Here is an 18,451-nt window from a genome sequence, read left to right on the forward strand (position 1 = left end):
AAAGCTAAATGATTTGGGAATTAATACCCTTCATCACCTACTGGAAATTCGCTCACAGATAGGATGCAGGAGATCAAAATAGGAGAGGCTACCACCACAAAGAGACCAGTCGCCCAAGTTTGTTGCTGGGACCTTTCCTTCTTGGCATCTACATCTCAGAAATAAAAGCCAATACCAAAGGGTTCTGTCCAATAAAGTCTGCAGATGACTGCAAGATAGGTGTAGTTGCTGAATCACTAAATGACTTAGCCATCCTGCAGGAAGGCTTATCCCAAACAAATAGTTGGTGCCAAAATCATGGGCTGAAACTAAATGTTAGAATAAATGTTATGGTATAGTTTGGGAAGCCGTCTACCACAGGGCACTATCACATTGACAATATGCCACTATGAGCTCACGCAGTTGTTTGGGATTTGTGAACTTATGTGGACAGTGATCTATCTTTTGACCAAAATGCACCATTGTAAGAAACTCCTTTTATATTGCATAGCTTTTAGCAAAGCAATTTCATGTAGATTAGGATGTCATTATTCCCCTGTACTCAGCCCTCATTAGGCCAGACATCGAGTATAATGCCCCCTTTGACATGTATATATACAGATAAATGCAACAACTGGACCACCCATGTAGATACCTTACTAAAAGGATACAAAACCTAAACAATATGTTCCATATGGACCACCTCAATGCCTTGTGACCATACTCTGTATCCTAGAGACTGCTAAAAGGTGACTTGTGTTTGGTATACAAGGCATCCTCTGACCCAGTAATGATGGATTTATTGCACATCAGTAAGTGAAATGGCATCAGAAATTCTTTGTCCAATGAGATAAATCTCAACAGAATGGTTTGGAGAGACAGTTATATCTCATAAAGGATACCACTGTTCTGGAACAAACTCCCTATCCATGTAAAACAAAGCTCATCCCTGTCCGTATTCAGGTACAACTTAGATTTATGGATGGGTAATAGAAAGTTTTCCACAGGACTGCTTCTTGTACTACTAATGGAGAGAACAGCTCTTAAATGCTTTATCTCACACATGGGGTTCCACAAATTATCTATGGTATGGTCCCCAGTTATACTCACTGGGGGCAAAATATAATTATCAACCATGGGATTAGTAAAGCCAATCTGACATCAAATAGGTTAGGTTAATTCAAGCACCAAAAGGGAAATTGGCAAAGCTTAAAACGGCCAACAAGGGCAGCTAGCCTAGTACTTACCTGTAAACCTACATGTGAACCTATGTTGAAGTTACAACTGAATGTATACGCTGTCACTAAAGGAAGTAAGCTGTTGATTATTTTTCAGAATCTGCACATGAAAGGCGGCACTGCATTGTTAATTTATCTAATTACTTTTATGGTTTGCAATGTATTTTATGCAGATAAAACTAGAAGCACACTTAAGAGACAATTAGTAAGCATTTAAGAGGCAGTATAAACAAAAGTTTAAGTAATGCTTTAAGCAGACATACTAAATATTCTTTTGTCTACCATTTATATTTCAGGTGGTATAAGTTAGACCTAGTAAGAGGTGGGGGATTCAGTAGCTTTGCTGCAGACTCAGGGTACATCTGGAAGAGCAGTTACAATTCTAGAATGTCTGCAGATGTAGTGAATATGCACTTCTTAAAACAGTGTGAATCCAAGAAAAGGCTGAAACATCAAATAGTATGAAATGATGATTCATATTCTGAACTGAATTTTTTTCTTGTCTGGACATGTGATCATGCCAAATATTCTTATGAATACATCCTATAGTAATTTTTACTCAGTTAATGTTTCATACTGTGCCTTCTTGTTTGTTTTGTTAGCAGCTCTGAAGCCTAGTAGGGATTATCTCAGACATTTGAAGAAGCTATCTGCTGGTTTCTCAATCTCCCATCCCCCCTGCTATCCAGAATCTCTGCTACAGACTTTGAGATTTAAGGAAGTTGCCTGGCCATCCAGTCTCATCTTGTCTGCCGACTCATGCACCGTTTCTCCTGTACAGATCCATAACAGGAAACTGTTACAATGAACCTTTATCATTTACCTTCGTTAACTAAGATTTCATCCTCTTTTAGCTTGTAATAAATAGATATTAGAGACAGATATTTTGGAGGCGCAACCTTTTTCATCCTCTTTTAGCTTGTAATAAATAGATATTAGAGACAGATAGTTTGGAGGCGCAACCTTTTTTTTGAGTGGCGACATGTTTGGCCACAATTTTATTATATGATTTGTCAAGTATTAATGAAATACTTGCCATAATCTAGTTTCACGGCACTGTCTGCCAGTTAGTCATACTTGGCTACACATGGACAAATGCAATACTGATGCATTGCCATTGTATTGCTCTTCCATTTTCAGTCTGTTTGTATCACCCCCGATTTCTCTGGGTGAAGGCAAATATTTCTGTGCCCCATTTAAGTCACACCCTGTTGTCCATGACACTATTTTTGCCATAAGGATTTTAACTTTCATATTCATGCTCATTTAATATGTTGCCTTTATTTTCTTTTATCTTGAGCTTCCCACTCAACCAATCATTGTGCTCTTTCTTTGGTAAAAGAATAAATGGTAGTTCTGTATGACGATTTGCTATGGTGAAACCTTGCCAAGTCCTGGATATGCTCATCTTCTTGAAAGTGCACATTACTGCATCCTAATACGTCTTTTTGTCATACTTTTTAACTGTTTTCATTGCTGGAGCTAGCAGCAAGGCTTCATCCAGTATTAGTCCTTTTTTAGAGTTTGCCTTTTGATATATTTTCATTAGATATGCCACAAACAACTATGTCTATTATTAAAACGAAAAAAAATATCAAGCAGATAAATGTGCGGCCATTAGTAATCAATACTGTGCATAAGAAAAAGAAATAAAACTGTCGCAAGACATATGGCTCCACAAACATATAATTTATTTGTATACAAAAAGGTAAGTGCTTTCACCACCTTCCTGCTGGCTTCCTCAGACCATATAAACATGAACAAGAACTTTTCATTCATTTAAAAGTAAGGAACACTCATAATTGGCAAATCAGAATCACATGCTATTATATACATCATCAGCCCTTCATTCCCCCTTCTTTTCAGCAATACACATGTTCCCCAGTGCTCTATGCATCATTCATATAAGAAACTTGTTACAAACTCCACTTTAAACATTCCAGGCATTTCAGAGACAGACTTATACATTTTATGCACATACAAAGCATCCATTATTATTCTTATTTTCATTCTTGTTAAAACCTCTCCATATCCACAGTCATTTTTCATTCATAAAAAACATTCAAGGAAGAATAAAAACATTTGTATATGTAGAAACACATCCTTAAAAACATACGTAAAAATACATTCCTTAATACAATACATGCTGCTCCTATCTATAAAACACTCTAAAGAGTAATACACCAATAAACTAGTTTAGTTTAGTTAGGATAGTTTCTGATAGGAATTTAGATGTGGTTGAATTATGTTTAGTTATTTGCTTTTTGAATCTATTTGTTTATTCCTGTTTGTGCTGACAATTGCTTTTTAATTATGTAGCTAAATGATCAAGTTTTTGATTGGTGTGTTTTTCGCGCCTTGCTGTGTTTTTAAGTGACCTAATTATTTTTGCCATTCAGGTCTGATGAAGCTTATGTCGAAAGCGCTTACCTGAAGTGCACTCAATAAAATTCTATATTCATTTTATACATGTGGATCTCGTTTACTATACTGCATTGTTGAGTTTGCTGAACCTTTGAAGTATTTGGACATTTACGTTTTCCTATGATAGCATATTTATGCTATCTGTGTACCCCTTCATTGCTTTGCTCACGCTAGTTTTTACTCTAAAGAGTAAAACGTAACCCAGATGTATAGTTTGCCCATCTGTAATTCACCATTTTGTTCCTTACATCAATCTAAGCAACTTAATGCATTTTGTAGAGATGAACTTAATCCTCGCTAACACGTACAGCCATTTCTCATATCATTTGAGGTAGCTTAATGTATTTTAGCATGATGGCATATATAATTCTTACTTCTAATATTTCCAGCTCTGTTTACGACTACTCGTGATGTCATATTAATAATGCGCATACAATACATGCTGCTCCGATCTATGAAAACATTATAAAAAGCAGAATGCAACCCAAATGCATATATTGCCTATCTGTAGTTTACTATTTTCTTTTTACGTCAATCTATGCGACTTAATACATTCTGTTGTGATGAACATAATCCTTGCTAATACATACAACCATTTCTCATATCATTCAAGGTGGCTTAATGCATTTAAGTGTGATGACTTATATAATTCTTACTTTTACTGTCTCAAGCTTTGTTTACAGCTGCTCGTGGTCTCAGTGTAATTGTGCGCATGCTTCCTATTACTGCTTAAATCACTCAGCCAACTTACTCTACATGCATTAAAGGCGCAATATATGGTGATATTTCATAGCTAACATTAACATATCTCTCATATGTACAATATGTGCTGCTACTAAAAACTGTATTTAATAATAGCTAACATTAACATATCTCTCATATGTACAATATGTGCTACTACTAAAAACTGTATTTAATAATGCAGAAGCTCTACATTTCATTCCTATATATGTGCAGATATGCGATTCTATATATAGATACTAACAAACATTTAAAACATTATGACTATCCTATCATATTATGTTCTCCATTCTAACCAAAAATCCATTAAAAGCCAATAAATCTAACATGCATATTGTATGTAAATAATATAAATCTAACATGCATATTATATGTAAATAATATAAACAAATTACCCACAGCTATGTGGGTATGAATGCTTAATACAATAACCTTATTAGTCTAATGTATATATCTATCACCTATATGGTATAAAAATATAATTCAAAAATATATTTGTGAAAATATGAACCATATATCTAAGTATATGGGATGTAACTATGCTACCTAAAATACTCACTAAGTTCTAACCCCCCCTAGATTCCAAAACAGGCTTAACTGTAACCTTCATATTAAGACCATACCCTTTATCTGCTCTTAATCTCAGGATCCATTTAAGTTCCTTACTCCCCACCTTATTCCTGATGTCTCCCATTCTATCTCCTGGTTCTATCTTATCAATAACCACAAAACTAAATATATGCACCTTGTTATTAGTCAAATCATATTTGGATAAAACACTAAGATAAGATAGAACCAGAAGATGGCCCTACAGCCCATTTGTCCTCACTATGGAAGAAGGTTAGTCATTCGAGGCAGTGCTATCATCCGTTCTTGGGGCTGGCTTTTTTAAGACCTAACCCTGGCATACCTCTCAAACTCTTAGTGCAAGAAATCTGGACAAAGCATAAAATATTGGGGGGGAACAAAAGCCCCAAAATAGGGCCAGATTTTAAATATTGCACTTATAAACTTAGTATGGTCCTAGAATTATAGGATTTGCATTAGCATGCATTTTCTAAAGGATACAAAGTCTGAAACTCAAATGTATGTCATTATTTAGTGAATTCAGTCCTCAGTGATTTATCATAAGACCGCACATTTTATGAGGAACAGACCAAAATATGAGACAAAAATCTGTGCATTCTGTGAAAATCTAGATAGTTTGAGAGGTATGAACCTAGTAGCATGCTACAGGGTTTGATTTGTAAATAACTTAGCAAGAGCATGTCACTAAAACCTGTAAGGGTTGCAGTCCTGTGGAACACCCTGCCCTTGCATATAGCAAGCACTCCTCTGGTGTCCTGGATTCACAGGGGATTCTACCATGGGGAGTGGACTACAGACACAAGCACCACACTTCCAGCCAGAGAGAAGAAAGTAAGTATTGTATTATTAGGTTCATAGGTAGGTATGAGGCTATCTGCCTGAAGGCATTTATAAGCCTAGCCAGAATGTGTTGGCTTTCGCCACCCCCTTAGATTAGTTCCTTGTGTCTCTGTCCAGCAGAGCCACTGAAGTGATCCCAGGGTAAACATTCTGTTTCCCATCCACTTGTCAAGGTTTCTTTTGAAGAGCGTTAGCAAAGAGCTCTGCCTATTGTAGATTGGAATCTTGTTCCAAAACATGGGAAGTCTCTGGGACAGGAATCTATCCCTCCAGCATGTCATATATATTGTTGTGGTGAGGTTTAGATCCCTAGAGCGTGTGACTCGAGGGGACAAGGTTTTCTTTAGGTGGAGCATGTCCATCAATTCTGAGTTGGACATGGCCTTGTATGCCAGGCAGAGATCACCTCTGAGTAGGTGGTATGCAGCCGAGTACAGCTGGAGTTTCTTCAGTCGAGCTGCATAGGACATCTGTTTGAGGCCAGTGATCCTCTTGGTGAGGTATTTCTGTGATCTTTCCAGTGGGTTGCAGGTGTCTTCTAAGGTATATCCCAAATGGGGCGTTGTACTCTATGATGGGTCTGATGAGTGATGAGTAGAGGGGCACAATGACCTCTCTGATCTGGATGCGAACCCTTTTGTGATTAGGTGGGCCATGTAGAAGGATTTTCTAACCACTTTGGCAATGTGATTATCAAAGGAGAGATTACTAACTTGGGTCTCCAGATCCCTTATTACGTCTTCCGTATTTAGGGGACTATCACCTATGTGGTAGTTTGTGGGTACTTTGTTTTTTCAAAAGGGGATGACTATGCGCTTTTTGGCATTTAGCTTGAGGCCATGATTCTGACACCAGGTATCTGTTTCAGTGAGATCCTTTTGGAGGATGTCTGTGTCAGCTGGAGAGTCAATTATAGTCCCTAGTTTGCAGTCGTCTGCAAACTTGGTCAGCCATAGTCCTGCTGTGCTTACCTGTACCTCTGAGAAGTATATGCCGAACAGGAGGGGTCCTAGGACTGAGCCCTGGGGAATGCCACTTGCAACCGGTTTAGAGTCTGACCTAGCTCCCGCAACTCTCACCATGTGGGTTCTGTCCATGAGCCAGTTGGCAACCCATCTTGTGATGTAGGAGTTTATGTTCAGGCTAGTGAGCTTGTCTATAATACCAGAATGGGGAATGGTGTTGAAGGCCTTTGCGGGGTCTAGGTAGGCTGTGCGTACCACCTTTCCCTCATCTATAGCCTTGGTACCTGTCTCAAAGAAGTCCACCAGGTTTAGGAGGCATGATCTGCCCTTACCAAAGCTCAACTGGGTAGGGTCCAGTGTTTGGAGGTTCCCAATGTCTCTGTTAATGAGTTCCATGATGATGCGCTCCATAGCCTTGCAGACCAAGCTAGTCAGGCTTATAGGGTGATTGGTCCCCGGGTCTGTTGTGGCTCCACCTTTGTGGAGCGGAATAACCGTTGCTGTGCACCACTCTATGGGTACGTAGCCTGTGGAGAGGCTGAGTTTGAACAGTGTGTTTAGATGAGAGGTTAGTTTGTCTTTGAGCTCGTGTAGGAAGCAGCCTGGGACACCGTCCAGTCTCATTGATGCTGTGTTTTGGCTTTGGAGAGGGCTGTTTTAACCTGAGTGCCTGTGATTTCAGGGGCTCTACATTCTTCTAGCATGGTTATGGGCCCTTTTGGTGGTGAGAGGGGGGTGAAGTTTGCATTGAACCTGTCAGCCAGGATGTTGGCGATATCGGGTCAGTTCAGTGTATTTTGTCCATTCTGCACTAACCACGAGCAGATCTGAGAATTGACACTTTCTTGACATAGCTAAAGAATGCCTTGTGGTTATCTTTGGAGTCCTTGACAATTTTTCTTTCGAAGCTCGCCTTGGATGATTTTATGAGGGATCATAGTTTCTTGCTGATACTGATCAGGGATGTCTTCCCTTCTTGGGATTTTACTCTTTTCTGTACTAGTTTCCTCTTTCTATTGTATAGCTTGTTTATAGCAGGAGTCCACCAGATTGGTTTCCTTTTCTTGAAGGAGTGAGTCTTGGTTTTACTTGGCATAGCATGATCCATGCATTCTTGTAGGTGCTCATAGAATGCATTAGTAAAGGATTTTGCAGCTTGGACAGCATTGTCCTTTAGATTGGGGGCCTTGAAACCTTCCACCTTGGTCTTAAGTAACATGAAATTTGCTTTTGAAAAGTTTTTCACAGTGGTTTCCTTATCCAGGGGTGGGCGCAGAATGTGGATATCCAAAGTGATTTGTTTATGGTCAGATCTAACCAGCGAGGGGCTGACCTGCGGTGTGGAACTCCAGTCACCCATGTTGGTGATGACCAGGTCTAATATGTTGTCACCTCTGGTGGGAGTGTTGACCAGTTGATCCAGGACATTTGAGTTTATAAGTTCTTGGAAGGGTTGGGCAAGGTAGTTAGTACTTGAGTAGTTCTCCCAGTTAATGTTTGGGTAATTGAAATCATTCAATATTAGGGTGTTTGGTAAGACCTTTATGTTTCCAAGTGTTTCCAGAAATGTGGAATGGGGGTCCTGGGACATGGTGGGTGATCTGTAGCAAGCTACAATTTGAATTGCAGTTTTGCCCGTTGTTAGTTGCACGTGGATGATCTCTGAAGCATCATGCTGTGCCACTAACCTGGAGCTGTGGGTATCCTTGAATATTGATATGCCCCCCCTTTTGTATTTCGGTCCGGGTTCTGTGGCCAAAATGTATGGTACGAGTTGTAGCCTGGTAGTGCTGGGGTGTTCCTTGGAGCCTTAAACCAGGTTACTGTTACTGCACATATATCAATTTTCTCCATACTGAGGAGTGCCTTGTGTGCGTGCATTTTGAGGTTTAGACTTCTGGCATTGAGAAGCATCACCCTCAGTTTTTCGTTACTTGTGCTATTTATGATGGTGGGTTTGTCTTTTGAGCCTTGCCTAAAAAAAGCACTATGGGGTGGCAAGAGCCTTGGTCAGTATTCGAAAGCCTAAGGGTGACAGATGCCAGCCGTCTTTAGTGAAGCAGCGTGGCGTGTCGAGCATGTCATCCCAGGCGGACAGACACTGTATCCCCTTTGAATGACAACAGAAACTTAGCCAATTGTTGAAATTGAGAATTTTTTTCTTTATACCATGGTATCGTTCTTGGTGAGGGCAGGATGCTACTCAGGGTCAGAGTCATACCGGCCTGGGCTATGTGATCAGAGAGCTCTTCCATGTCTCTTTTCATGTAGTCCAGGGAGATATGGTTCAGGTCATTCACACCAACATGAACAATGACAGAGTCGTATTTGTACTTGTTCTGGAGTGACCCGAGTGCTTGTGTTATGTGGCAGATCCTGGCACCCAACAGACAGCTGACATTAACCTTCTCCTTATTCAGCCTAGTGAGTGGGACATCAGTGTGCCTCAATAGAGAGTCACCTATTACTAGTATGTTGTAAAATGAAAAAAAGGCTTCCACCACAATGTAAAGTTCACTGAGAAATTCTGTTAAAATGTAGGCTTTAATAAAACGAAGAAATAAAAAGCACAAATTGTGATGTTCAAGTTGCAGGTCAAAATCCTGTTTGACCTGCAACTTGAACAGCACAATTTGTGTTTTTTATTTCTTCGTTTTATTAAAGCCTACATTTTAACAGAATTTCTCTGTGAACTTTTCGTTCTGGTGGAAGCCTTTTTTTCATTTTACTATTTTTGCCTATTATTACTTCTTCTGGAGGTCGTTTTTGGTTTGGTTGTTTATTACTGGTATGTTATTTTGCCTTAAGGGCTGTGATGGCGCACTGGTTTTGTGAAGTATGTGTTTCATGGTTTGTGTTGGGGGGTGGAGGTTGCTTGGATGTTTGCTTTGGAGGTCTCTGTTGCTTTTGCAAATTTTTATTTAGAGCCTCTGAGTATGTTTTTGTGTATTTATGTGTGTTTTTTTGCCAGTGCTGGTTTAATGTGTCTATGTGAGACTGGTGGTGTGATGCAAGTATTTCCCTTCTCCTCTTGACTGTCTGATCCAGTCTTGGGTTGAGGGAGCTTAGCCTCCAGTTTAGCTGTATAACTGCATCTCTCACATGTATTAGTGTTTGGTGGTAGGAGGAGAGGGCTGTCTGTATACATGAGGCAGTTGTAACATTGCTTCAAAATGCCCAGATTCAACAGTTGGACTGGAGAGTACACCTGAAACTGCCCTTTGGATAGGTACAGTGAACTGTTTTACTGAATCTCTGGTAAGGTCAAATAGAGAGTCTTGTCCTTCTGTACAGTACAGGAGGGTCTAGTGCTAGAGTTTATAAGTTCTTGCTAAGAGTTTTGAGCAAGTGCCGGGCTGAGAAATGAATGGCTTGAGTGCTTAAGTTGAAAGTTTGTCTAGTTCCAAGGGAAAAATTGAAGAGGAGACTTTGTGGAGCTGGGAATAGTTATACCCTAGCTAACCGGCACTGCCCAGTGCTCAAAACTGGGAAAATGCGGTATTTATAGCAGGGAAATGAAAGCGATAGAAATTAGCCCAAAATGGCCAATAAAGTAATAATTTCTGGTCTGAAACCACTCCTCCAGGGACAGATAGGCTGCTGAAAGCTCCCCTCTCTCACAGGTGAACAGAGAAACTTCCTTCTACCCAAGTAAGGTATGGGCAAACACAGAGATTTGTAACACTGCCCTGAATTCAGCACTAACCTGAAAACTGGACTATACTTGCTTAGAAAGGTGGGAAACAAGTAATATATATATATATATATATATATATATATATATATATATATATATATATATATATATATATATATATATATATATATATATATACACACACATATATATATATATATTAGAAAATAAAGCAGATACAATCAAAAAACACTTTAAATGCACAGAAAAGGATACTTATTGTTATATATCTCAAATCAGAGGTGTAGTCAATGCCCCTAGTAATAAAGTAGGAAGAAACAAATACATTCATTCATTCATTTACTTCAATGTTAACTAGGCAGGTAAGCTTATCTTCTTGGGACAATTCTCTGTAACAGCCCTGGCCACTTGACAGATACATTCAGCATGCATAATGTCAGACAGTAAAAACACTGCAGTATGACAGAAAATTAAAATTATATAAAAATCAGGTTGTATAACTGATGAGGTGGCCTAGTGCTTAAGGTAATAGATTCCTAATCCATTGTGCTGTGTGTGATGGCCATGCACTGACCCAGTAATCAAGGAGCCTCAATCCTCACCACTAACACCAGTGAGGGGCATCCATATAGGGAAAGGATAATAAATACACACACACAGTAAAGTACAATTTCCCTTAAGAGCACACAGAGATCACAGTCTGTCTGGGGCTGGTTTCTCTCTTTCTCTCCAGGTCCCCAATAAGACTCCCCACTGGCACAGCTATAGGGTCCAGATCTCAGCCTAGTGGGCAAGCTAAAACCTCCAGCACCCTTTCTGTCCAACCAGTGCTTTGTGTCCCTGCCCAAGTAGCTGAGACACACACACACACACACACACATTGAGATAGGAGTTATATACAACCACACAGACACTCCTGGGGAAGGCAGGCACAGGTTCTACAGCTGTGCCCCTTTTCTGCCCAGTCTAAAAGGTAGTACCAGCTGCCACCACCCATTAATATCATCTACTGAAAGCCCTTCTGAAAGGTGTCCAATTATTACTGTGCAATATTATTATTCAAACGGTAAGTGCAACTGAACAGTCAATGCTTATTAGAGTGCCTTGGTACAGTATCACTAAATACATGCAATGTACTCTAGAGCTTACATTAACTCTATATAAAACAGCCACAGTTGAAAGGTTTAAAAATATTTAATAATAAATAATGAAAACACAAGACAATACTTCTTACTACACAGTGCTAGTCAAGAGTTTGGAGATCAGACAAATACTTAAAATAATACCGTAGAAAAGTTGTGACATCACAGAAAAACAAACTAGTCTATTCTTCCTATTTCCTAGCTATATCTAAGAGAAAACATAGTTCTAAATAACTTACATATAGAAGCAGGCAGTGCTGGTGATGTTGGATGTTCTCAAAACAAAAATGCTCTGAGCTCTCTGATTCTCTCTCTTTAAATTGATAACACAGAGCTGCTTCACATGACATCATTTTTCACACTTCTCTGGTGTTCCCAGGCTAACAGAAACTAAATTTACATTCTTTACACCGGGCCAGAAACCAGAGCAACAAAGGGCATTTATACATGCAAATTCTATCCATTAACTCTGGCCTTAAAACAATAAGCAGGATGCCCCCCTCTAGACATATTAGCTCCGAATTTTGACATCAAAGAATTGACTTAGCTTTATTATAGCAGAGTGCACTGTTGTTACATTTTTGAAGTTCAATATCCAATGCAGTCTTTTCACATTTAAGAGAACAAGCCTGTGGCTTACATTAATATTTACAAATGACAGAATTATCTACAGAATTATATCTGGCTAGGCTGGCAGCCTTTACCTATCTTCACACTCTGCGTGCTTGGGTTTCAATCCAACCTACATCGTTACTTCTCCTTTAAGGGAGGATGCCTTTTGGGGGTGATTTTGCCATAATGGTTAAGATTTTTGCCTAACAGTCATGAAGTACAGGATTTAGTTCTATCCTCTAGTTACTGGCTAGTCTTAAAATGGCCCTTCAAGGCAGTTAGCCTACTATGCCCCTCTGATGTACAACTGACATTGGAATATTCTCTGATAGACATTTAAATGAAGTTTATGACAGGAAATTAAAACAGCCTAATGTAAAGCAAGTCTTTGAAGTTTAATATACTCTAAAACATGGCCGCTCCACTAATTGAACCCAGTCCTTCTGTAACCTATTCAGAGTGTTATCTCTGTTCATCAAAGGTGGTTGTAACCTCAGAGGGTTCCTATCACGTAGTCGAACTTTTACAAGTTCAAACCACATATGGTCGAGACCATGCATTCGAATTTGTAAAAGTTTGAGCGTTTGAATGGAAATCTCTGTGAGTGGGGGTTTCCATTCACTTCAATGTGGTGTGATCTCGGAGTTGGTATATTTAAGTAGTGGGAGATGTGGGGGGCACAACAAGTTTTTGTTTTGTGCATTGTGTAGTTATTTTTTTTAGATGCTCGAAGTTTTGTAACTTTGAACATAATGGTTCGACCATCAGGTGTTCGGAGTTATGGAACTTCGACTATCTAATATAGACCCAACCTCCATGGTTTTAGTAAAACCTATCCACTTTCCAGTAGGTGGAAACATTAAAAGCACTCATAAATCTAGCCTGGTTTGTATATTTGTGCAATCTTTCATAAAGTTGGTTACTTTTGCTGTTTTTGTAAGATATGCATCTCAAAACTCCATATTGTATAGAAAAAAGACTTTCAAATGCTTTGATAATTTAACATATGTATGACCGTTTCATTCAAATATTTTCTGGTATACTTGACAAATAGTCTTTTACTATAAAAAAAATCACTTGCATTCCTTCATGTAAATGATTAATATGTGGAAGTCACATTTTACAAGTCAAATTATAATCTTAAGCTGTCAAAAAATCACTTAGTGTCAAAGTTCTTTTACTAAGTGGATCACTAAAGTTTCTGAGCCCTTTTTGAATAAGCTATTATACTTCCATTAAATAGCATAGGTTCATAGGTAGGTACTAGGCTATTGGCCCTAGGGCCTATATAAGCCTAGCCAAAAGGTACCCTGGCTTTCGCAACCCAAGAAAATTATTTTCCTGTGCCTCTGTTGAGCAGAGCCACAGAAGTGATCCCCAGGGTGAATTTCATATCTCCCATCTAGTCATCAAGATTTTTCTTGAAGAGTGCTAAAGAGGAGCTTTGTTTGATATAGATAGGCAGCTTGTTCGATATAGATAGGTAGCTTATTCCAGAGTTTGGGAAGTCTCTGGGACAGGAATCTATCCCTCTAGCATGTTCTGTTTATTGTGCTGACAAGGTTTAGGTCCCTAGAGCATGTAGCTTGGAGGGACTGGGATTTCTTTAAGTGGAGCAAGTCCAAAAGCTCTGGGTTTGACATAGCTTTGTGTGTTAGACAGAGATCGCCTCTGAGTAGGCGATATGCGATGGAGTAAAGTTGCAGTTTTTTGAGACGGTCTGGGTAGGGCATCTGTTTGAGGCTGGTAATCCTCTTTGTGAGGTATTTCTGCATCCTTTCGAGTCATTGTAGAGGTCTTGTGAGGCACATACCAAAAGGGGCATATAAAATTGCTCTGCATTTATCCCCAAAGGGATATGTTTTTGTCCCTTTCATTACTAAAAGAAGTACTAGAATGGACATGACCCATCTCTCTTATAGTATGAATGCTTCATTTTTTGTATTTATGTACTTATGAACAGAAGTGTAGCCAGGGCAGGGTGACAGGGGAAATTGCCCCAGAAACAGAGGGTTGGTGGGCACAATTTCCCATCCTTCATTACTCTCTCTTTAGTGCAATACTGGCTTTTAAAACTGAAATTGCATTTGCAGTGGAACCTGAGTGCCGCAGCACACTGTGTGTAGTCTGAACTGTAACAACTGTTTGCTACATTTGCGGCAGGCAGTTTGCTATAGTTTAATAGAAAACATGTTTTTTTTTTTTGTTAACAAATGCAGGAGTGCTGTAGCACTTTGTGCAGGTAGGGAATAAACTGTAGCAACCTTGCAACAAGCAATAAACTATAGCAACCATTTTCTACATTTGCAACAAGCAATGTGCTACATGTTTAAAACCATTTTATTTATTTATTTTTAATAGATGGATGTGCAGAGTAGAAGGACAATCTGTGGCAGAGCACAGAAATGGGACCTGAATGGCTGGAGCAGGAAAGGGGGGGGGGGGTTGTAATGCATCTAGCCAGCTGGTTGATGTGTATTAGAAGGAATGGTATTTTTTTTTCTTCTTTTTATTTCTCTTGAATGTGGGTCATTGATCTTACTGTAATAAGCCAATCTCTAAAATATAGAGATCAGCTTAATACAATGAAGTGCTTTTGTTTTCCTGAGCTTGGGGACAGAGGTGTGGATCTGAATGTAATCAGATGATCTGTAAAATGTAGAGATCAGCTTAATACAGTGGAGTGTTCCACCTTCTCCCCAATCTGGGGAAAGCGGGGCATCGATCTAACTGTAATAAGCCAATGTCTGAAATTTAGAGATTGGAGTAATACAGAAAGTCTTTTTTTTCTCTTCATTTGAAGAGATGAGGGGATGAGACACTTGTTTCTGGTACTGGCGCAGAGCGCTGGTAGATCCAGCTATGCTTCTGCCTATGAGGTTTTTATCTCGTCTTTTGTGCTACTTTATGCCACTTTCCACTTTTGCTTTTTCCTAACTTTCTTGCAGTTGACTTAGTCACATTAGCTAGCCTCATCACCATTAATCTGTATCAAAATTAATGACCCGAGTTCAAGTAGCAGATCATGCAATTTTGTGCAAGGGCAGGAAATGTAGGTGTCCCCACTAAATGATACAGCCTTTCAGCAGCGCACTTGCAAGTTGAGTTCCCTAGTTTAGATCACTGTGCCTCCTGTGGGTGTGTGGCTCAGGCTTGCTGGCATTATTCCTTTGGGAAAGTGAGGGTTACAGCAGTGCTTACAACAGTTGCATGCTACACCTGTGGATGGTTGCTCATCAGGTAAGGAGAAAAACAAAAATCTCTGATCGCTACCTATACGATAGTTCCCTTTTCTGACCCTTATCCCCACTGAAAGGGAGAATGAGTGGGCCAAATGGCTGAGAGGGGGCTGATGACTGGGAAAGTGTAAGGGGAAAGAAAAAAGAACAAGGAAAATACAACAGACTGGAGAGAGGTTCAATGTGCCATTAACTGTTGTTCAGGCTAACAAAACTGTATGACTAAGTTAAATGTGTGCTCAAATGACTATCAACAATAGCAAAGAATGAAAAATGTTATGCTTGACAATAACAGTTTAAAGGCTGTGAGGTGCAATTTTGGAAACTGATAACTGAATTCCACTCCCACATTTGCATAGTTTGTGACTTCAGGAAGAAAATAAATTCTGTATGCTATCAGTTGTAACAGAAGGGTCTATATTATAAGAGCAAAAGCTCTAAATTGCGAACGCTCTAAAGATCCAAAATGCTGGATCTCCAAGTGCTTTTTGTGAGATCGCAGTACAGTGAAAATTGGATTATTTGCTCTTTCCTCACTGTAGTGTGATCTTGGAGTTGGTATATATAATTAGTGGGGGTAGGGGGCACAGCCCCCCCAAAATAGCGAGTTCAAGGTCCAGCATTTTCGATCTTTAGAGCATTTGCAATTTAGTGCTTTTGCTCCTATAATATAGACCCTAACAGAACACGAGATTTCAACACATGTATCTGTCCTTATTAAAAAGAGTACTCCCTATTCTGTTTTCAGATTGGATTGAAAAGAGAACCTAATAAATTATACTATTGCTACTAAATGCATATAGTTGTGCATTTTGAGAACTATCACAAAACATGGCATCCTCTATGATAAATACATTATACAATACAGGCTCATTAATATTCCAAATGTGTACTTTGACTGGACAGTGCAGTCAGCATCCCCATTGTAAATCAACCATATTCCATTAAAAAGAAATTCGGTCACTGAAGTATTGCAGCCATATCTCCATTAACATATGCACATTAATGCTGTTCTTAAATATACTTTATGAAGGACAGGCTAAGATTTAAGAATGAAGATATTCTGCAAAACTGGACAGTTGAGAGGTATGGTTGCAGGCAGTATGATCCTTTATTCTGCCTGTAACCATTTCTCTCAACCATCCACAATTTTATAGAATGTCCCTTATATCTTTGTTCTGGTCCTCATAAAATTTTTGTTGTTCCTGTATATTGCTTAAAGTTACAAAACTATGCAACACAGAATTAGTCCAAGTAAAAAAAAAAAAAACTTTGAGTGGTCATCATGCACTTTAGAACTGAAACTTCTGTAAGGAAGTACGAACAAAAGCCAATATTATAAATGAAGGAGTGAAACAGTCAGATTATGGTAGATAGAATGATTTAAGTGTAATTAATATTTAAATCTACTTAAAATTGACATACAACTGTTTGAAATGTATACCATTCTATACCAGCTCACCAAATTCTACTTGCATCAAACTGCTATTCAACGAACTGACATCGAATTTTTGCTGAATTTAAAGTTCGATGAAGGGAACATTTTTTTTTGCAGGTAAAGAAACTAGTTGACCAGCATTCAGAAATTTTCCCTTTTTTCCACTGTAATGCGGTCTTGAGGTTGGTGTATATAAGTGGTGATGGGGGGGGGGGGTTTGCAGGTGCAGCCACCCAGTTTGCTGGGTTTAATTTAATGTGTTTGTGTGTCAGTTGGTGTGCTGGCCAACTAGTTCTCTTACCTGGGAAAAATATTCGCCGATTTGAACATTCAGTGAAGGGAAGTTTGATGATGTCAGTTCAATGAATAGTTCAATTTATGTAGATTTCGACGAAATAATATAGACCTGTATAATACACACAATATGATCCGCAAAATATACATAATACGATACATAAATACAAAAGTAGCATTAATATAGATTAAATATCAGGTGACATAAATAATAGGATACACAACAAGAGAAATTATTTACACAGGTTGAAGTGGAAAATGTAAAATGTTAATAAAAAATCGTTTCTATTCAGAAGTATTCATTTGTTCATAATTTAGTTCATAACAAATCATAGTACTGGTTTATGATAACTGAAATATGACGGAAATTAACAATTGTAAGTCATCTAAGTATCTAGCAAATACTACGCCAATTGTAATCCCAGATTTGGTGGTTAATATTGCTGGATTGTTGTTCCTTTTCATCGCAATTACACAAGTGGATAATAGGGGAAAATTATAGCGTTTGGCGATAATGGTTTTATTATTATTCAAGGGGATACTTTACGTTTGTCATACTGTAGACACAGCTGTACAACTGAGATTATTGGCTTCCATGTATGCACTGACTTTTCTCCTTGTTTTATCATCAACTTTTGTTAAATTGGAGAATTCAAGCATACATGCATCACCTCCCCAGCATCATCGCATTCAATGTAAACTAATATTTAACCATTGGTTAAATCATCTGAGACATCTATGTTGGCCATTATCATGTATGATTTGTACAAAACAAATGTGATCTCATATGGTAAACCACTGGTATCAATAAGTGACATACTGTGAAGCTTTTGACATACAAATGTTTCCTGTTCTGCAGTACGACAAGCAACATAGATGACTTTTCATAGGATCATAGGAGGTTACTAGGCTATTGACCCTGAGGCCCTTATAAGCCTAGCCAAGAGTTTAGCCCATATTTAGACAAGTCAGCACCCAATTTCCCTGTCCAGCAGGGACACAGCTGGAATCCCAGGGGTATATTTTCTGTTTCCCATCCAGTTATCCAGGTTTGCATGTAAAAAGGGGTAAAGAAGTACTCTGCTTGATGTGGAGAGGGAGTCTATTCCACAGAAGTGGGAGCCTCTAGGGCAAAAATCTGTCCCACCAACAAGTTCTATTGATGTCACAGACTAGGTTGAGGTCACACATGTGGATTACTCGAGTTGAGCTTGACTTGCAGATATGCAGCAGTCCCATCAAGGCGGGGTCTGAGATTGCTTTGTATGCCAGACAGAGGTCACCTATGAAGAG

This window comes from Protopterus annectens, chromosome 8.part0, assembly GCF_019279795.1.
Source record: "Protopterus annectens isolate FY-2018-M chromosome 8.part0, PAN1.0, whole genome shotgun sequence".
In the NCBI taxonomy this organism is placed as follows: domain Eukaryota; kingdom Metazoa; phylum Chordata; order Ceratodontiformes; family Protopteridae; genus Protopterus; species Protopterus annectens.